Below are 21,361 nucleotides of genomic sequence, written 5' to 3'. Positions count from 1 at the left end.
GAATCATACACAAAATCACAACACTCCACATGACAAATTAAAAGCAGGATTAGAGGGATCATTATTCAGTCCAGTAATGTAGCCCAACTCATCAGTAGTATTTCTTGCAGGACTATGCGCAAAAGAACAAGAACAAGTCTCTTCAATTTCATGAACTTATCACACACACACACACACACACACACACACACACACACACAGACACACACTAACCTGATGAAAGACTTCGTTCACAAAGGTGACATAACCTCGCGTTGACAAGAGAATCCGCTGCACCATTTCATACACGGGGCGGTGCTCTTCCTCAATGCTACAATGGCTGGAGTTGCTGAGTCTTTGGTCAGACAAGGTGCTGCTGTTGGAATGGTTTTTCTCCGGCTCTGCAGGCCGCCGCCATCCAGCTCTGCCACCATCTCTTGCCCCACGCCACCACCAACGGTCTGGAAGAAAGCCATTACCACTTCTTTGTCTTTTTTTTAATAATAATATTTTTTATTATATTATGTTAGTCACCATACAGTACATCCCTAGTTTTTGATGCAAAGTTCCATGACACATTACTTGCGTAAAACACCCAGTGTACCATGCAATACGTGCCTCCTTAATGCCCATCACCAGCCTATCCCATTCCCCTCCTCCCCAAGCCCTCGGTTTGTTTCCCAGAGTCCATAGTCTCTCATGGTTCATTCCTTTTGTTTATCCCCCTTTCTTTTTCCCTTTCTTCTCCTACCAATCTTCCTACTTCTTATGTTCCACAAATGAGTGAAACCATATGACAATTATCTCTCTCTGCTTGACTTATTTCACTTAGCATTATCTCTTTCAGTCCCTTCCATGTTGCTGCAAAATTTATGTAATCATTCTTTTTGATGGCTGAGTAATATTCCATTGTATATATGGACCACATCTTCTTAATCTGTTGAAGGGCATTTGGCTCCTTCTATGATTTAGCTATTGTGGACAATGCTGCTATGAACATTGGGGTGCATATGGCCCTTCTCTTCACTATGTCTGTATCTTTGGGGTAAATACCCAGTAGTGAAATGGCTGGATCAAAGGGTAGCTCAATTTTTAACTTTTTATGGGACCTCCACACTGTTTTCCAAAGTGCCTGTACCAACTTGCATTTGCACCAACAATGTAGGAGGGATCCCCTTTCTCCACATCCTCTCCAACATTTGTGGTTTCCTCCCTTGTCAATTTTTGCCATTCTAACTGGCATAAGGTGGTATCCCAGTGTGGTTTTGATTTAAATTTCCCTGATGGCTAATGATGTTGAACCTTTTTTCATGTGTCTGTTAGCCATTTGTATGTCCTCATTGGAAAAGTGTCTCTTCATATCTTCTGCCCATTTTTTGATTTGTTTGTTTCTTGCGTATTGAGTTTGAGAAGTTCTTTGTAGATCTTGGATACCAGTCTTTGATCTGTAGTGTCATTTGCAAATATCTTCTCCCATTCCGTGGGCTGCCTCTTAGTTTTTTTTTTTTTTAAGATTTTATTTATTTATTCGACAGAGATAGAGACAGCCAGTGAGAGAGGTAATACAAGCAGGGGGAGTGGGAGAGGAAGAAGCAGGCTCACAGCAGAAGAGCCTGATGTGGGGCTCGATCCCATAACGCCGGGATCATGCCCTGAGCCGAAGGCAGACGCTTAACCGCTGTGCCACCCAGGCGCCCCTGCCTCTTAGTTTTTTTGACTGTTTCCGTGGCTGTGCAGATTCACTTTTTCTAACTGCTCATTCCATGAAATACAATTTCAGGAAACCCACAGCCCATGAATCATTATTGAATGGTGCACTGAGACTTAATAAAAGTATAACTAAGTGTTATCATACAAATAAATACAAATATCATACACAAAACTGAACCATCTCAAACTTTCTTTTTCATTCCCAAATGGGCTTTGATGGGTTTTAACGTCAATTAATATGCTGATAGAACTGCTAAAAAATGGTCACTGCTGAAATTTTAAAATCACCACTCTGCTTTCTCTAATGTATGTTGAAGTACTTTTATCTCATACAAAAATGAATTACTAAGGACTAAAGAATACTTCACAGAACACATTTTCAGCTGAAGTGATGCACCAAGAATGTACAGTTTGTTCAGGTTTATGCTGTTGCTGTCAAAAGTATATGGGATGTAAGAGCCACTGTCCTTCCGTTCTCCCATGAATATTTGTTATACCAGATTCTCCAAGTGCTAAGAAAACTTAGTCTAGAAGATGCACTAATTCATCTCCTCCCTGGTGAAAAATTAAAGGTATTAGTAGATCCCGAAGCAAATTCACTTTGGGAAAACACACACACACACACACACACACACACACACACACACACACACCCTCAAACAGACCTTCAATACAATAATAAGGGCAAAAGTATAAACTCCATTTGGAAACAGCACTTAAAATATTGTTTTGAAGGGCTTTTACAAGAACAGTATATTCTTTGAAAAGAGATTTCGGATCAACTGTTTCACTAATATTCACTTTACATAGGCAAAATTATATTAAATTTCAAATTCCAAACAAAAACTTTCAGGAGACAAATGAAATTATATGTGCTTTTATTCCTGCAACTCTGTCTCCAGAATCTTATTCAATTGTTTAAATTGCTGCTTTTTCTCATGTACAATGCAAATGAAGAGAGAAACACAGGGGACACATGTGAGATGAGGCGGGAAACACAGCTGCGAGGCACAAACAGGAGTACAGGAGGGAGCTGATTAGCTGAATAATGACCCCCCCCCAAAGATGTCCATGCCCTAATCCCCAGAACCTTTGAGTATCTTACCTTACCCGGCAAATGGGATTTAGAAGGTGTGATTAAATTCAGGTGTGAGAGGGAGCGATTATCCTGGATCATCTGGGTGGCCCCAATGTAATCATGAGTATCCATAAGGAGACAGGAGGATCAGACACAAGGCCATGGGAAGATGGAAACAGAGGGAGAAAAGGTGATATGATGAAGGGCCACAAGCCAGGGAATGCAGGAAGCCTCTAGAAGCTGGACAAGGCAAGAAAATGGATTCTCCTCGAGAGCCTCCAGAAGGCAGAGCCGCACACCTGCCAACACCTTGATTTTACCACACCGAGACTGATTTTGAACTTCTGACTTCCAGAGCTGCAAGGTCATAAAATGCATTGTTTCAAGCCACTGAAAGTTTGTCATTTGCTGCAATGGCACTAGAAGACTACTATAACAACTCACTGTGAGGCCTACTGAGAGTCTATACGATGGCGGTGACCATTTCTAGGTACGGCCATCTGCAGCGTGTGGCAGTGCTGGGCTGGACAGTTGTCTGCCAGAATCCACTCCCCCTCCTTAATGGAACCCCAGGGCTCTGTGTGCTTCCTCCCCTGCAGCCCAGGTGACTCACAGGAAGCTGGCCCCATCCACAGGACCAGGGAACGGTTCTGTTTCATGGGCCATTCACATAGCCAGCTTCGAATCAGTCAGCGCCTTGTTACTGTGCCAGGAGAGACAAGTAAACTAGGTTGTCCCACTCAGACAAAAGGTAAGAGCTTTACAGAAATATCTGGGTTGTCTCTGAACACGAACAAGGAAGGCAGTGCCCCTGATGCTGGCCGCCGTCTTACAATCAGCAGGGAGTGGAAGCCAACCCTGCCAGAGGGAAAGGGCAGAGTAGGGAAAACTGTACAGAATCATGGAGAGAGTGTGAATAACCCACATTCTCTGCCAGCCCTGCCATGAGCTGCTTCTATAGGAGATTAAAATACTTCTTTTTTACCTTTAAGACACTTTGAGTTATGGAGTCTTCTTCTGTTAGGATGATACAACCATCCAAACTCATTCGGGGGTCAGACCGTTAGGACACTAAGAAAGCCAGATAATAAAAGTAGATGACTCACAAGTGTGAATGACCAACGAAGGAAAAAAACTGGAACCTTGAATCCGTGGTTAATCTGCTATTCTTGCTACTTTTCATCATCCAAATGTATTCTTCAAGAACGAGAAACTTATTTTCAGTGATGGTTTTCTGAAATTTTGAAACCAGGTAGGAAAAAGTCACAGCCTTTAAACAGACTACTTTGAATTGACTTAACAATCACACAAGATATAATGTAAAATTTATCAAAGAATGGGACTGTGTTTCTTATCTATGATTTCATACAAATTTTTGCCTACCTGATGGGTGAATAAAGGTCTCTCAGCATGGTCCAGAACTAATGGTGTTCCCTGGCTCAGTGAAATTCAGGGTCGTTTCTATTTTCTCTTCCGTGAACTTCTCTTTCATCTCCTTTTGTCTGTTTTTCAATCGGCTGTTTGTCTTCTCATCGGTTTGTAGGCACTCTCTATATATCAGAGGCATGAACTCTTTTAACAGCTCTGATGTTACAGATGCTTTTCACCGTCTGTTGACCGAGTGTGGCTTTACTGTACCTTTTGACATGCAAACTTTTTCAAGTTTGTAAAGTAAAGTGGGACCTCATTTTTTCTGTGGCTTGCGGGTCTTATCTCTACCTAAGGTGGTCTACCACTTCCCAAATGTATATATTCCCCTAGATTGTCTACTAAATTCTTTATTATTTTTTTAATACTTAGACCTTAAATCAATTTAGGACTTAAATCAATCCGACATCTGCTTATGTATGTGATATGAAGCAAGGTTCTGAGACAGAGAGAGAAAGACAGACAGACTGACAGTTCTTTCAGCTCTGAGGGTTATAGATTAGATTCAAAATTCAATGCTACTCTGTCTCATTTTCTAGAAGGAACTTATGGTTTCTGTCTGGAACTCTGATAATTTTTCTCTTAATTCCTTAAAGTCAAATAGGTTTATGTCTGTTTAGGTTTGTGTCTGTTTAGCTAATTCTCCCTGGGACTCGAAGGCCTTGTTAGTCTAAGGCATGACTTTTTTTCAGCTCAAGTAAATTTTGCATTAGTTCAATGATCACTTCTGATTTTTTCTCCTTTTGTCCTCCTGATACTTGTAAGGTAGGTCTGGACCTCTCCTCAGATCTTATTTATTCATTTCTGATTTCCATTTCTTTGAATTTTTCCTCAGTGTTGTCAGATATTCCTTTGGAAAATCAATTTTGTTCTCAGCAGTGATCGTTACTGTTTACAGTTTACCTATTAAAATTTTAAACTAATGAATTTAAAGTTTTTAATTTTATTTTAAAGATTTTATTGATTTGAGAGAGGGAGAGAGAGAGAGAAAGCACCAGCAGGGGGAGAGGCAGAGGGAGAAACAGACTCCCCGCTGAGCAGAGTGCCCTATGCGGGGCTTGACTCCAGGACCCCGGGATCATGACCTGAACCGAAAGCAGACGCTTAACCGATTGAGCCACCCCGGCGCCCCAAATCTTTCTCTTAAAATCTTCAGTAAGTCTTTTGTTGCTCTTACTGCAATTATATCCCCCTCAGACTTCTTTGAAACGAAGTTTCTCCAGTTCTTCAGTCAGTTCTTATCAAAGCGGTGCTTCTCTGTGAAGATGCTCATTGTCACTCGGGTGTGTGTCACTCTTCCGGCTCAGGCCTAGTCACGCTTCTGGGAACTCCAGGGCATCAGCAAACTTGCTCTAAGTGGACGACACTTTGTGCATAAAACCGTGTCCCTGCCATGAAGCAGCTGCTCTCGAACCTCCTCAAGTGGTTCTGCTCTACCCAGTGCAAAGTCCCTAAGCAACTCAGTCTGCTGGGAAAGCCCCATTTGTCTGTGACCGAGGACCGCAAGAGAGGGAAGATACACCACGGGCCCCACACAGAAAGAGGTCTTCACTGAAGGCCTTGGAGGGAGACAGCCTTTTCTTGCAGGGATTCCATCATGGCATCCTGAAATCCTGAGATGCTCTTCCACTCCTTCCCCTGAGATCCCAAGAGGGCACTTGGCAGTCTCGCGGTCCTTCCCATGGCCCACCTCCATGATTCCCGAGGGCCTTCCTGGTGCTGGGGATTGGTGAAGGCAACCTGATCTTATGCTCTGAGGTCACCGGTACTTGATCAAAGGAGGGAAAATAAGAGGGGGCCAGGAGGCTGCACACCACAGCCACCTCCTCAAAATGTCTCCCTGGCCCCCAAGATCGCCTTGTCATGGCAATGTCAACAGAGCACTGCAAGTGCTACCTCAGAGCTCCCTCTGACACCTCAGCAATACAGAGAGAGCCCACCAATAAAACCAATCCCCATAACCAACATTCTTTAAGAACCAAAAACCCTAATAATCAATTACTTTGGTACGTGTTAGCATATTTTTACCTACGTAAAAGATAAGATGAATGGCATACCTGCATGATTTTGGGCAGTACATCAACTCCATTTTTAGTGTTTTGTGTTGTAGTTAGATACTTTTTTTGAAAAAGAAAGTTACAATCTATTTAATAAAAACAACGCGAGCTGCCATGTATGGAATTTTTGTACTGTAAATGTTTTCATCGTCTCGCGTTGTAGTAATGTACACTGGCTTTGGTCTCAAATGGGGGATGTCTGGAAGAAAAAAGAACACATGACTAGGTTCGTGAGTGTAACCCCCACGAATGGTTCAGTTTCTTACTGAGCACATATGTATTTGGTTGTATGAATAGCAACTAAAATTAAAGAACCAGAAATTATAAAAGATGACATCTTTTGGTAGACTTGTTTCTGATTCTGCCTTGGCTACTGTTACTGTTTGCTTGTTACAGCAATGGCATAGAGCTATGGAAGTACCAAGCTAATGACTCTTTGTAACAAATTTGAGACATGACATATTATAATAGTAAAAATATTTTCACATACCTTATAACTAATTTAATCTCATTTTATGACTGAAATAAATCTAAAAGCATGTATAGACATTTTTCATCATTTTAGGTATTTTATTATTTTTTAAATCATTTTAGGTATTTTAACATCCAATATTACACTAATCAAATCCACAGGACTTAAGTTTTATATCCTTTTCCCTTTAGATGAATCCATAGAATCAGTATAAACTACTTTATGTCTGAAAGAATTCACCTTTGAGATATCGAACACCACCACTTCCAAAGAATTAATAAGAAGTCCCTTTATCATTCTTTCTATTTCATAATCCATACAAAAAAATTACACGGTATTGGATTTGTCCAACTCTCTTACTAACTTTTATACAACTGGAGGTACCTGCATGAGGAAGACAAGTTCTCAACGAATCACTTTTAATTTCAGCATATTAAAGTATGCTATATGTTCCACAGTGAATACAGACTATTTTATAAAACCAGAAACAAGTTCTGAAAAAAATACCCACATATAGACAGCTAATAAATACATATCTCAGTACCTGGAAAGGTTAGTACTTCTACGTCTTCCAAAATGCATCAAGCTTCTGCTGTTTTCCCCTGATCCAAGCGTGCACATGTGTGTGTATGTATATAAACACCCACAGACAACTGAATTAGTAGTCCACATTCCCCAGATGGATTAATGTCTTTTGTGACCTTCTCCCCTCCAACATTGTTCCTGATTATTCATTTTAACTAATTTTTGCCTGCTTTAACTGGGAGAGGAAAATTTGCCTCCCCACCCCGGCATCAATCTAAGGGATACTTGTGTCCTGTGAGCCTTCATTTCTCATAGAAGAAAAACTTTAGCAGTGAAATTAGAAATTTCCTTATGTTTCCTTCCTTTCCGGGGCTTACTCTCCCTAGGTTGCCCAGCTGCCCAAACATCGGCCCCTCCGTAAGAAGCTGTAAGTAGCACCTGCTGGATGAAAGATCCAAGATAAAAGAAAGGCCTACTATGGGCAGCTGCGTGGCCCAGGCTGGCCTGCCTCGCCACTGAGCAAGGTCTGGGGTCACCATACCCCACCACCTGGAAGAGAAGACTTAAGGAAACTTTATTTTAACATTCAAAGATTTGAAATATAATTACGCCAAAAAAAATCATGACACGTGTTGAACTCTTTCTGAGTACAGGAGCCACAGTTCCCCTTTACTACTATGAGCTCAGCTACAAATAGGTAGTTTGTACAAACAGGTAAAATCGTTTATTAGGAACCCTTAAACTTCTTATAATAAAGTGACCGTTAAATATAAGAATAAAATGACTATCTTACTTAAAAATAAACAAAGGTCACTTTGTTTTGTCCCTGTGGACATCCTCTACACATGGCCCAATCAGTACTTCCCAAGTACAGGTTTGTGGATGTTTGTTTAACTTAGCAAATGATGGAAATAAATGAGGAAGATAATACTTTCGAAACAATGTAAAAAGAAATTTAAAACCAGTATCTTGATTCTCCTTATTCTTCCACTCCAAGCTTGCAGCCTTTGGATAATATGTGGGAAAGAACATACGTACATTTACATTTCAACTTAATGTCTACTAAACTGAAATGCTGTTATCTTATTAAAATTCCTATCCTAAATAAAAAAACAAGCGTGACAAATTATGGTGACAAATAATCTTGACAATCATGTAATGAAATCATATCTTTTTTTTTAAAGATTTTATTTATTTATTCGACAGAGATAGAGACAGCCAGCGAGAGAGGGAACACAAGCAGGGGGAGTGGGAGAGGAAGAAGCAGGCTCATAGCGGAGGAGCCTGATGTGGGGCTCGATCCCATAACACCGGGATCACGCCCTGAGCCGAAGGCAGACGCTTAACCGCTGTGCCACCCGGGCGCGCCTGAAATCATATCTTAAAACTCAAATGATGACAAGAATGAATACCTTAAAACAAAGTAGTTAACTATGTTAAAGACATTTTTACTGAGAATTAAAAAAAAATCACCCAAAGATATCATGTTTTTAAACTTGCTCTACTCATCACGCCTGTATTTTTTTCCACCTCTCTATAATGATTTAACATTCTTTCTGCCCTTAAAATATTTAGTCAGATGTAATCTCTATTTTTTTTAACTCAAAAAGGGCCATTTATAGTAAACAGGAATTAAGGAAATAATCCCTCACAAGAATTTCACACAATGTTACATGGGTACATGAAAAATCATTGTCATCAGAAGGCAAAGCTACAGAAACTTGAAAAGTGCATTGTCTTTATTAAAAGGAATCCACAGGCTAAAATAAGCCAGGCCTGCCAGTCCAGCTACACCTGTCCCAGGTTCTTTTTTTTGTTTCTTTTCTTTTTTTTTTTTTAGATTACTTACTTATTTATTTGACAGAGAGACAGGCAGAGAGAGAGGGAACACAAGCAGGGGAGTGGGAGAGGAAGAGGCAGGCTCCCAGTGGAGGAGGCTGATATGGGACTTGATCCCAGGACTCTGGGATCACGCCCTGAGCTGAAGGCAGATGCTTAACGACTGAGCCACCCAGGTGCCCCTGTCACAGGTTCCTAATACTGGTTAGCACACAGAGTACTCTAAAGCAGAGCTTCCCAACCTCCTTCATGCTGTAGCCCACTTAGAAAGTGGAAACAACTGTGCAACATCTAAGGTCAAAGGATGAGGGGCTTTGGCTGCCCCTGGGCCAGAGGGGCTCCATGTCAGCAAACTGGCAGCAGTTCTCTGGGGTGAGCCAAGAGAGAAACTCTGCTCTGAGGACTCAGTAGAGAGAAGGGAGGGAAGAAGTGTGGGATGGACATGCACATACAAGTCTGCACACTATTCAGGGGGTTCACAGTCTACATAAAAATCCTCACCCTCTATCACTGGCATCCTTCCTCCAGTGGGATTCTGGGGATTATGTCATATCTAAGGTTGCACAGTTCATTAGTGACACATCTAGAATGAGACCCAAGTGCCCCAACACATTCAATTTCTCGATACTCCCTGCCAATCTCCGCGGACAGATGGAATACTCTACCACTTCTGAACAGGTGGAGTCTGAAATGCAGGTGCAATGGGCCAGTAGGGCCAAAATACAAAGCTTCTAGAGGACAAGAGAATACTCCAGTCTGCTCTCGGGATTTTGGAGTCCTTGTGTTTCTGGTGCTGGATAAAGGAAATGGGAGAGGAGAGCAGACAAGATTACCCAACAGGAAAGAGTAGTCAGAAAGGGAGGCAAGGACTGAATCTTGAGGGACATCAGAGAGAAACAGACCCCTAAAGAAAACTGGCAAGAAGAAAGGGAGGAGGAAAGAAGGAAGAAAACATTAGGGGAAGAGAGAGATCATGAAGCAGGGGCAGTCATTGTCAGATCACCTGAAATACTAAAGTGTCCTTCCTCTGGACTTGACCACTAGACTTGACTCCCCTTCTCAGCAGTGACAGGGAAGGGGCAGGTAGAACTGAGTCTTAGGAGAGGAAGTGGACTGAGCAAAGATTATAACATCAACAAACTTGCTTGTGGAGGACACAGAGACTGGACAGAGTTCCCAGGAAGAACTCAGAGACAGGAGAAGTGTTGGCTGAGAGAAAAGAATTCAGTAGTTTGTTTTTGAACCATATCAGAAATGTAGACTAGAGGAAGGGATCACCTACTGAAATCATGAACTAATGATCATAACTCCATATTCAGTTGGTAAACATCAGAGAAAGGAACATGTGACATCAAGTTGGTCTGGGCTGTTGGCACAAAGAGATATGCTTTCGCCCCATCTTCCGGCCTGCCCTGCCTATTCCTGATATGCCCATTCAGCTTCTAGGCCTGCCTCCTCCCCGATCCCGCCTTGCTAGCATAGGATTAGGGGTCAGGAAGAAGAAAAGAGGCAAGAGTAGATGAATATACTATGAGGGAATACAAAATATATATGGGTCTCTGCCCCACTTCCTGGAATAGGGCCCCTAAAACCCTTGTAATTTCCTAAGTGATAAGTGCACGAGGAGCTCTTTTGTTTTAATAACACAACTCGTAGAGGTCTCGTGGGCTCCCAGATGGCTCCTGAGTGAGAGGGCTGGTCACCAGAAAGACCACGCCATGATTAGAACTTCGAATTTTCAGCACCCCCATCCCGACCCCTCCATTCCTCCAGAGAGGGGAGAGGGGCTGGAAGTGGACCATGTCTATGTGAGGAAGCCTCCATAAAAATCCCAGTAGCAGGGGTTTCAGGGAGCTTTCAGTTGAGTGAACATATCCACGTACCAGGAGGGTGACAGCTCCACAGGGACAGACATTCCTGTGCTTGGGACCCTCCCAGACTGTACCCCTTGTGTCTGCATTTGGCTATTCATCTGTATCCTTTATCATATCCTTTAATAAGCTGGTCAACGAAAACAAATGTTTCCCACAGTTCCCTGAGCCACTCTAGCAAATCAGTCAAAGCTGAGGAGGAGTTGTGGGAACCTCTGATTTGTAGTCAAGTTGTTCAGAAGCTGTGGGTAACCTGGGGCCCTCCTGAATGTGATGGAACAGTCTCATGGGACTGAGCCCTGAACCCGTGGGATCTGACGCCATCTCAAGACAGACAGCGTCAAAGCTGAGTTAAACTACAGGACATCCAGCTGGTGTTGCAGAGTTGTCTGGTGAGGGGAAAACCCAAACACTTACTCACCGTAAGTGCTAGAAGCAAAGTGCTCTCTGTGAATGTGGTAATACTACGAAAGTGATGGAGAACTGAATTATTTTTCTTTACATACGCACTCACACAAGATAGTATGTATGCCAGGTCTTTGCTGATGTGAACTGACACATATTCTATTTCTAGCAAAGTATCACAAAGAATCACCTCAAGGAAAAAGCAAAGATACAAAATATGGATAAGCAGGAAGAAAAGAAGCAATGTCTTCTCTTTCCCATCAAGAGTAAGACCATTACTGAATTATCCATGATTCTGCTCTTACGTGAATAACCATATATTTCGACAGTATCTGAAGAAAAAAGCATGTTTGGTCCTCAGGGATCTTTTCCGCTCATATGGCTGGCAGGAGAGGAGTGATTTCTTCTGGATATATCTCTGCTGCAGAGTGGGGAAAAAAGGAGAGCTCTTTCACCAAAGTTAAAAGGACTTTTTAAAAATGGCCTCTATGAAAATACATCTGCTGCTCCGTTGGAACCTGCTCACACTGTACTCCAGGCCACTGTGCATGAAGGGCTTCGAAATATGGTACAAATGTCCATGACGCCCCCTCTCCCTCTCTTTCAAATTCTGCTTTGGTCAGCTTAAGATCAAGTACCTGTCATTGGGCAGTCAAGTGATATGCATTAATAAATCAGTGGCCCTAACTGCCAAGTTTCTTGAAAACTCACAGGACTCAAATGGCTGCCATTAATACTCCCAGGAGGCCACTACTGTCCTTCCATGAATGCTGCATGAAAATACAGAGCTGGCCAAAAAGAGCCTGGATGAGCAGATGAATGTCCACTCATGAAACAATCATCATGAGGACAATAAACAGTAGTTCAGGATGGTGGATGTAAATCTCATTAACAGCCACGAAAACACTCCAGACGCACCACGTGTCTCTACTTCATGCTATTGCCAACATCTGTCCCCTCCCTTCCATTCCTGTTTCCACCACTTCAGTAAATTTCTCCTGTCATCATTTCATATAAAATAGGCTCTGATTCTTCCAATTCTAATGTCCGTAAGACTTTCCTGTGAATATGAGCAGGGAGTAGTAATTCCTCCTTTGAACCCATCTATGAAATAAAGATTTCTATTCAGGATAATGGCAAACCGAAGAATTCCTCAATGTAACTTCAAGAGTCATTGCAACCTGTGAGGTCTGCTAATGCTCCTCACCATGAGCCACACTAGGGTTAGGACTGATGAGTGTCTCCAGCATACAGGGCCCTTGGGATGACATGATCGCTGCGAAACCAGGCACGAGGCAAGCACAAATCAGCACCTGCTCTTCTGCACAGTGTGTCTGAAGTGCTTGAAGCCACAGAAGAAACAGCCTGATTCCTTCACATCTTATCTAAAAACAAAATTAAAGGTGACAAAATTAAACACTTACATGTTTATGCAGAGATGCACTGTAACGCAGAATCAGTCCTGAGAAAGAAAAACTAGAAGTTAAAGTTACTGTTAAATTCCTGCACCAAGTTCTTAGTGACAAGGAAGCAGGCGTGCTGCAAGAAGCACAAGGATTAAGAGCTTGGGGTCTGGAGCCACAGTGCCCGGGCTTGAATTCAGGCTCTGCTGCTTGCTGGCTGAGCTGTGGCCAGTGGAGAACCACTGAACTTCCTTACGCGTTAGTCTCCCCCTCTGTAAAATAGGGATGATAACCGAATTTACCACAAAGCACTCGTACAGGGTTAAGTGAGTTACAACAGTGCCTGTGTCATCAACAGTCAGTTATCCTCAAAAACAATGCAAAGATAATTTTCCTCCAAATTTACACTGTGCTTTGAATAGGGTTTATGTCATATCACTGCAACATTCACATGTATAATGCAGTGTCCTTGAAAAATCTTAGAGCTAAATAAAACCTTGAAGACCTGGTTCAATGGGACAGGGCAGCTGTCCATTTCCCTGCCTCATGTCCCTACTCTGCTCTCTCCAACAGCTTCCCTGGGCTCTGAACGACCAGTATGACTTGGTGGAATGCATCAGTACAGGCATATGGGCCCTTTATTCTCCTCTACACTTACTTTCAGCTCCATCCCATTCTTAAAATTTATAAACACAGGTAAGAACTTCCGTTTCTGGATTTCTAAATGGCTGAAAGGATAACACCAATAAAAGAGATGAAATAAGCAAAAAAGATGAAAAACATGTCAGATGAAGCTGAAAGATGCAGTGAGCTCCAAATGTAGGCAGGTGAGGGACTGGCTGATCTCTCAACTACACCAGGGTGGTGCAGATTCCTCAAGAGGAAGTGTTTAAGCCAAACATGAGACTCTGCAGGAAAGCCAAAAGAAAAGGGGGAGGGGAGGGGAGGAGCCCAAGGGAGTGGGAGGGGAGGAGGGGAGGAGGAGGGGAGGGGAGGGGAGGGAAAAAGGGGGGGGGGAGAAAAGGAAAAGGAAAAGGAAAAGGAAAAAAGCAGGCTTGGCTGGCTCCCCATAGAAGTCAAATACACTGAGACAGACACCCTGTGTGGAGACAGTTCTACCCCATCAACAGTGGATTCCAGGACACACTCAGACATGCCCATGGACAGGCCACTGCTGTGCACAAGACTTGAGGACCACTCACACCCGTCCCCCTTCCCCAAGCAGGCAAAATAAATGGTGACATTGCTGAATACAAGAGATAAAAAAATGACACGGCTCTATGTATCTCTAACCAAATCATATTAAATTTAACAGGAGGAAAGTTTCTACAAAATTCTATTACGTTGCCAACTTTTTATGTTAACTGTATTTGAGTTAACAAAATGTAAATAAGGCCAATAATAAACATGAGGTCACAACCTGATAAGTTTTAACTAGAAGACTATTAATTGAAATAGGAGGGATAAAATATGGAATCTATTGTGAAGCTAAGAATAGTTCACCTCCCTTTTTCAGCATGTAAGAAATAGTTCACATCAAACTTAAGTGGCTGTGAGTGTTTAAATAAGTATAAAACAAAAAATATTCGAACTTATCAAAGGTACACACAGAACTACAAGGGAATAACCTCCCATAAAATACGTATCTCTGGCTGGCTTCTTTTGCCACTTACGTTTTAGGGTCATCTTATCTAGCATCGAATAGTATATATCATTATAAAAGGTATGTTCGTTTTAAAATAAGCCAATGTTAACCTAAAGTACAAGATTGATGTGCTGCAAAGAGGTAAATATTCAACAGGAAGGCTCTGCTGCTCTTTTCCCCAACAAGAGTTATCAAAACCAGCAAAAATTATTCAGAGACAACTATAATTTTAACAAGATTACTGGGGTGAACAGAATCCAACACATGAACGCTGAAGCTCGGAGAGGAACTCCAACCCCATCCCTTTCCTGATGATAACAGTGGAGCAGTTAGCGCCTTGCCAATGGTTCCTTGACTATACACAGCAAAATCAAAATGCGAACTCCGAATTCCAAACCCTGAATCCCAAGCCCTGTTCTCTGAATAATATTTAAAATGTCTATCACAGTAAGTTATGAGATAAGAACAAAAGCTCTAACAATATTTGCCATATAATTTTCAATTTAAAATAAAAAGTAAGTTGAGTGGTTTTTAAAGATCTTTTTTCCCTCAAAATGGCCCTCTTTTGTCACTTTGTGGCACTCATAAATTTAAGAGTGATGCAAAATGCCATTTCACATTCACCTAAAATAAATACTTTTAATAGAATTTCCAGTGCGTAGAAGCTTCTTTAAAGTTGAGCCTCAAAAACCGAGTTAGAAATAAAGTACATAAACTTATACCATACACACAAAAAAACTCAAAATGGATTAAGATATATTTTAAAAGATCAGTTTTAGAAAGAAAATATGTACTTGTGACAAGATACAATTTTTAAAAAATAAAAGAAAGATGACCTTCAGAAAAAAGCAATGTCATAGGAGAGAGAGATCTTTAAGATGAAAGTACTTTAAGTATGAACCTCTTCAAAACTCTTAAAAGAGTCAAAATGATTCGTATTAAAGTAACATACATGCTCGCCATGGATTATGTGTAAATATCTCATCATGCGTAAAATAAATGATTTTTTTAAATTTCTAAAGTTAAAAATAAAACTGCTGCTCACAGAACATTTTTACGAGAACATTCTGTAAATATTCAAAACCGCACGTTTCTTTCCTTGTGGTGACAATCACATTTATGGGTTCAGTCCTCTAACGGAACTCTGGTCACTGTCAAGGAGAAGGAATCAAAGTTTACTCAGAACTACACCAGTCAAGTGCAAAACCTTTGGTGCTGCATCCCACTTCAACGACAAAAGTCTCTCTTATGAGGATGGAATCATATTACCTATCATCCTATAAATGTGTTCACGTCTTAGTATGGAGATGGCTTGGCAACCCAACTAAATATCAGATGTAGGCTCTAAACGGGATCTTAACCTTCAAGAAGGAAGTAATTTTTAAAAATGAAAATATATTAGAAGTTAGGGAAGAGAACATGTCCTCCCAAATTTTTCTGGGAAAAAAGAACTATTAAGATCTCCTGATGAGAAGGTTTATGCAATAATTAAAACTTGGACATCAAACCATATTTTCCCCACCAATGTATTTTAAAGAGATGTTCCAACAAGAAACAGAACCAGTCTCGACAAATTGCTACAGATCATCTTTATGTGGATAGATACATGCATGTTAGTTAAATGCATACAATTTTCTAACTGTTGTGCCATTTATAATACTGAGGCTTAGTGGAAACTCACCATTGTTATGACCAGAGTACAGCACTAAATTACCAATGCTTTGTGAATGAGTGAGGGAAGTTAAAGTGCCCTCCTCCCTCTACTTCTCCAGTCACCAAACCATCTCCAGTAATTTTTGGTCTAGAGCCAGCACTTACTGGGCTAAGCTCTCTCACAGCTACAGTTCAAGTGCCTGTGCTCATGGGACTGTTTTACCCCATACCTCTCCTTAACCTGGGGCCATGTGCATCCATTCTTTGTCAAAGTCCACTGTGCCTTAGTTTAATACTGGCTCCAGTATGCCCATGAGGACCTCATGTGGTTGGCACTGTCAACAGACACTCCACTCAAGAGATTTGAGATAAATTCTGCACACACAGCTCTCTTTCCGGACATCTGGCAAATCCATCATCTTGCAACACATTCTTGGAAACACTTTCTCCTGGTCATTGTGCATGAGCACTGGGGCTCGTCAGCCCTTTCTCTTCTTTGACTAGGTCCACAGTTTCAACTTTTACATTTGGCCTACCCACAGCTGCCTATATCCACTCATTTCTCTTTTTTTTTTAATGAAATTTTATTATATTATGTTCATCACCATACAGTACATCCCCGCTTTCCAATGCAAAGTTCGATGATTCATTAGTTGCGTATAACACCCAGTGCACCATGCAATACGTGCCCTCCTTACTACCCATCACCGGTCTATCCCATTCCCCCACCCCCCTCCCCTCTGAGACCCTCAGTTTGTTTCTCATAGTCCATAGTCTCTCATGTTTCATTACCCCTTCTGATTACCCCCCCCTTTCTTTATCCACTCATTTCTACACGGAGAGAAAAAAAAAACTTATAGAAAAGACAGCCTTTACAAAGAGACATACAGACTGTCTGACCCATATCTGCCAATAGTCCCTGACTTTTTTTGAAATTCACCTGATAATTTGTTAGAGCAGCAATAGAAAATGAATACATACATATTTGATGTAGCCCATCTTGTTGTATTCAGAAACTCCTGTATGTGTGAAGCAGTACAGGTTGGCAGTTACAAGCCAGAGTCAGAAGTCAGACTGCTAGGGTTGAACTGATTCTATGAACTTCTAACTTCTATTGGCTAACTTTGATTGTATTTTATAAATATTCTTTGAATGTGAGTCTTATTGCTTTTCAGGAGGGCTGGGTCTAGGACAAGAAGAGTGAGGGGTCTGCACAAGATTTAAGGGGACACCAAAACTCAGTAATCAAAGTAAGTAATATTTTAATACAATACTTTCTAAAAATCAAAATTAATGCAAAAAAATCCATGATGAACACTATTAAAGTTGAAATAAGTACCAGTGTTCAGCTAAGCCATACCGGAGCTTAAGGTAAAAGGAAAAATGTGTACCACTATAGATATGTTTTGATGTATTTTTAATGGTTCATTTTTTCCAGAACATTTAAACATTGAAAAAACAAAATCTCAATACTGAACAATCAAAAAAGATTAAAACTCATCATTAGCTTAAATATTTTGTTTATAACACAGAATGCATTATAATTTTACTTTCCTGGCTTTAATGGAACAAATTCAGCAACATTTTCAAATCTTCGCTTAGCTTACTTTTAGTTCTGAGAATTGCAATGCTTGACAATTTCTCTTGACAAAGTAACAATCTTTTAGATATCTTTTTAAGGCCACTAGTTCACAAAGATAGTTTTAATAATTTTAGCATTAGAAAATGGATTCTTATTTGGTTTTAATTTTTAAAAAATTCTCTCTGTATCATGCCTCAAGCCAATTTATAAGCAAAGACAGTATACCACACCAGGAAAAGTACAAGAACACAGAGAAACCCCCTTTGGGGTGCTGGCGTACAAGGTGTGCTGAAAGTTGCCAGTTGAGCAGGAACACAGAACTTTCTGGCACTACAGTATCTACAATAAGCACTCGGGAGCGGCAGTCCACTGGAGGAATCTGAAATTAATCTCAAAAGGAATCAAGGACCTAAATGTGAATCATACTAACTATAGCATTTCTACAAGAAAACATAGAAGGTCTTTGTGATCTTGGCTTAGGCAAAGATTCCTTAGACGGGACACCAAAGACACGATCCACAATAGAAAAACTGATAAACTGGACTTTATAAAAATTTTTAAAAGTTTACTCTTTGAAGGACACAACTAAGGGAATGAAAAGACAGGTCAGAGATGGGGAGAAAAGATTTCCAAGCCACATATTTGACAAAGTACTTAAATCTGGACTATATAAGGAACTTCCAAAATTCAATAGTAAGAACACAAACAACTCAATTAAACAAAATGTTCAACTGATGAATGGATAAAGGAGATGTGGTTCGTATCTACGATGGAATATTCCTCAGCCATCAGAAAGGATGAATATCCACCATTTGCATCAACATGCATGGAACTAGAGAGGATTATGCTAAGTGAGATAAGTCAAGCAGAGAAAGACAATTATCATATGGTTTCACTCATATGTGGGACATGAGGAATAGCTCAGAGGACCACAAGGGAAGGGAGGGAAAACTGAATGGGAAGAAATTAGAGAGGGACGCAAACCATGAGAGACTCTGGACTCTGGGAACCAAACTGAGGGTTACAGAAGGGAGGGGGTGGGGGAGGGGTAAACAGGTGAAGGGTATTAAGGAGGGCGCCTGTGGTGATGAGCACTGGGTGGTATACGCAACTAACGAATCGCCAAACACTACACCAAAAACTAATGATGGCTAATTGAACCTGATAAAAATTGATAAATGTTTTCATAAAAAAAAGTCCCATCAATTCAAACATACACACTGCCAAAGACATACAGTTGGCAAATACCACATGAAAGATGCTCAAGATCATTAGTCATTAGAGAAATGCAAATTAAAACCACAATAAGATACCACTACCACTAAAATAAAAAGACTGATCACACTAAGTGTCAATGAGAATGTAAAATAACTACAAGAACTACAAGAACTCTCATACTGCTGGTGAGAATATCAGCCACTATGGGAAGAGTCTGGCAGTTAAACATATGACTCGATATGATTCAGCCATTCCATTCGCAAGAGTCAGGAAAGCACATGTATACATAAAGACTTGTACACAAATGTTGCAGTGGCTTTGTTTATATTCAAATACTAGAAGCAGCCCAAATGCCTATCAACAAGTGACTGGATACACAAACTATGGTGTATCTATACAATGGAATACTGTACTACTCAGAAATGAACTATTAATATATGCACCAACACAGAAGAATCTCGAAATAATTATGTTGACTAAAAGAAGCCAAACAAAGAAGAGTACACACTGCACGATTCTATTTCTGTAAGATTCTAGAAAATCAAATTAATCTATAACAACAAAAAGTAGATCAGTGGTGACCTGGAGACTGGGCAGGGAGGTGGGAAAAGGGCATGAGAAAATCACTGAGAATGATGGCTATGTTCATTCTCTTGATTGTCATAATGATTTCACATTCTCTTGATGGTCAAGATGTTATGTATAAACCTATGTCAAAACTTCTCAAAATTAACATTATCTACACATAATAGTTTATTGTATGTCAATTATACTCCCCCAAAAGAACTGCTTTTTTAAAAAGGAAAAAACAGAGGAGGTGGCCGGCAAGTAACTAAATGAAAGATCAGAAGGACAGAGGTTGTGCTCAGATACAGGTCTGCATGATGACAAGGGGGCAGAAGATAAAGTCGAAACCATGGAGGGTGAGCGGTCGGGGAGCTGATGGGTAACTTGGCATGAAGGCAAAGGACTCGGAGACAGCAAAGTCATTAAAAAAAAAAAAGGCAAGTAAGCAGAAGATCAGAAGACATGGCGGCAACGAGGAAGGACAAGTTCTAGTCAAGGGAGAAGTTTCTACAGAGGGGGTGGTGGATGAGGTCTGGAATGGGCTTTGGAGAAAAGAAAGACCACGATCTCACCCCCACAGGCCTGAGGGAGACAAAGAAGCCTGAGAGAAAAGCCAGGGTTCAAAGAGCCGAGGAGGTGAAACCAAGAGGCTGAGGCTCTAGGGCTGTGGCTTAACCCAGTAAGAGGATTTCCAGAGGACTGAGTACAAAGTGGGAAGGAGGGCAAGAAATGCAGGGTAATGATGATGAAAGCACCCCAGAGATGACCCTGGGAAGACACCAAGTGGGTCAAAGGGGCACTAGGCTCAGCCATCACCTGGTAGACACAAAGGCATGCAGGGTCCCCGTAGTTCAGCCTGGCCGAGATGCATCTCTGGGGGAGTCCTAGTGTAAAGTGCACAGAAGACCCTGTTTCCTCAGGAAGAGGGGGCTGTGGTGTGTCCTGACTATGAGGGACCCAGGGAGGGCTGTCGGGCTCAGGCTCCCCAGCAGTAGTTAGAGCTCAGTGAGCTGTAGAAACTTTGAGAAAGAAGGCTGCTCAGAGCACTGTCAGGCCACTGGGTAGCCCCAGACATAACACGAGGGATACTCTTACAAAGTCATCAACAAATCTGCAGTGTATTATGCATTGGTTTTTATATTATGTATCAGAAGAACCTGGCTGAGCAAACTAGATGAATAACGACTCCTATAAAAAACACATATGAGGCACTCTGTGAACCTTCCATTTGAGCCCACTCCTTTAAACTCAAGGGCTACTTATTTTGAAGATTTTTGATAGAAAACATCTCTAGTACAAAACAAATCCTTCCACCCACAGCAAACATTTACCGCATACAGGCATAGCACTGTATGCCGAACGGGACAGGAAATGTGCTTCCTAGAGACTCATGAGCAGTAAACCCTCTTAAAGCAAACCCACAGAACTTGAATCCTGTACTGATGACGCATGGGCACATGAAAGGGGGCCAGAGCCTGTCCCTGCACCAAATATTCTTGGTTTACTGATGTGCCATTCTTTATCATCTCCTCACATCCTATCAGCTCTCATTATTACAGAGATAAGGCTTCAAGTGCCCACCCTTGTCCACCATGACGTATTGGCCTAAAATTGACTTTAGGAAAATCTTCCCATTCATCATTAGTCATGGGAACATACAAACAGTTGAGTAGGAGGTTGGCAGACATCACAGTTGGTGAGTGTTCTGTCAGTCACCTCCCTTATCTTCCTACCCTCTAAACCTCACTTGAAGCAGTATCTCTAGATGCCTGGAATAATGAACGGTGTTCATTTCACATGACAACACTGAGAGTCCAAACAGGCTTCCTCATTCAATGGCTTATATATAGCAAGGAGCCAGCCTTTACATCCTTACGCATAGAGAAATGTATAGACTACTTTCTCCCTCTAAAAACAGTTTAGAGAGAA

At 41.3% G+C, this 21,361-nt stretch overlaps 1 protein-coding gene and 1 long non-coding RNA gene across 8 annotated transcripts in view; one reads left to right on the top strand and one right to left on the bottom strand.

Moving 5' to 3' along the window:
- The window catches only part of LOC125281381 (dual oxidase 1-like), a 273,276-nt gene that overhangs the window by 173,348 nt on the left and 78,567 nt on the right, over positions 1–21,361 (top strand).
- LOC125281374 (uncharacterized) overlaps positions 1–21,361 on the bottom strand; it is a 72,775-nt gene that overhangs the window by 19,420 nt on the left and 31,994 nt on the right. For 2 of the 7 annotated variants that reach the window (XR_008959490.1, XR_008959484.1), the window contains 5 exons: positions 12,572–12,749; positions 6,965–11,785; positions 4,151–6,451; positions 3,874–4,001; positions 214–440 (listed from right to left, as the gene is read on the bottom strand). This is a non-coding gene — a long non-coding RNA (uncharacterized LOC125281374). Of the gene's footprint in view, positions 1–213; positions 441–3,873; positions 4,002–4,150; positions 6,452–6,964; positions 12,750–21,361 lie in introns of all 7 variants that reach the window. The other 5 variants (XR_008959486.1, XR_008959485.1, XR_008959488.1 and 2 more) reach the window with 4 other exon arrangements.

Source organism: Ursus arctos, unplaced genomic scaffold, assembly GCF_023065955.2.
Source record: "Ursus arctos isolate Adak ecotype North America unplaced genomic scaffold, UrsArc2.0 scaffold_16, whole genome shotgun sequence".
NCBI classification, from domain to species: Eukaryota; Metazoa; Chordata; class Mammalia; order Carnivora; family Ursidae; genus Ursus; species Ursus arctos.
Note: the sequence above shows the minus strand (reverse complement) of the source record. Positions and strands in the feature narration are given on the sequence as shown.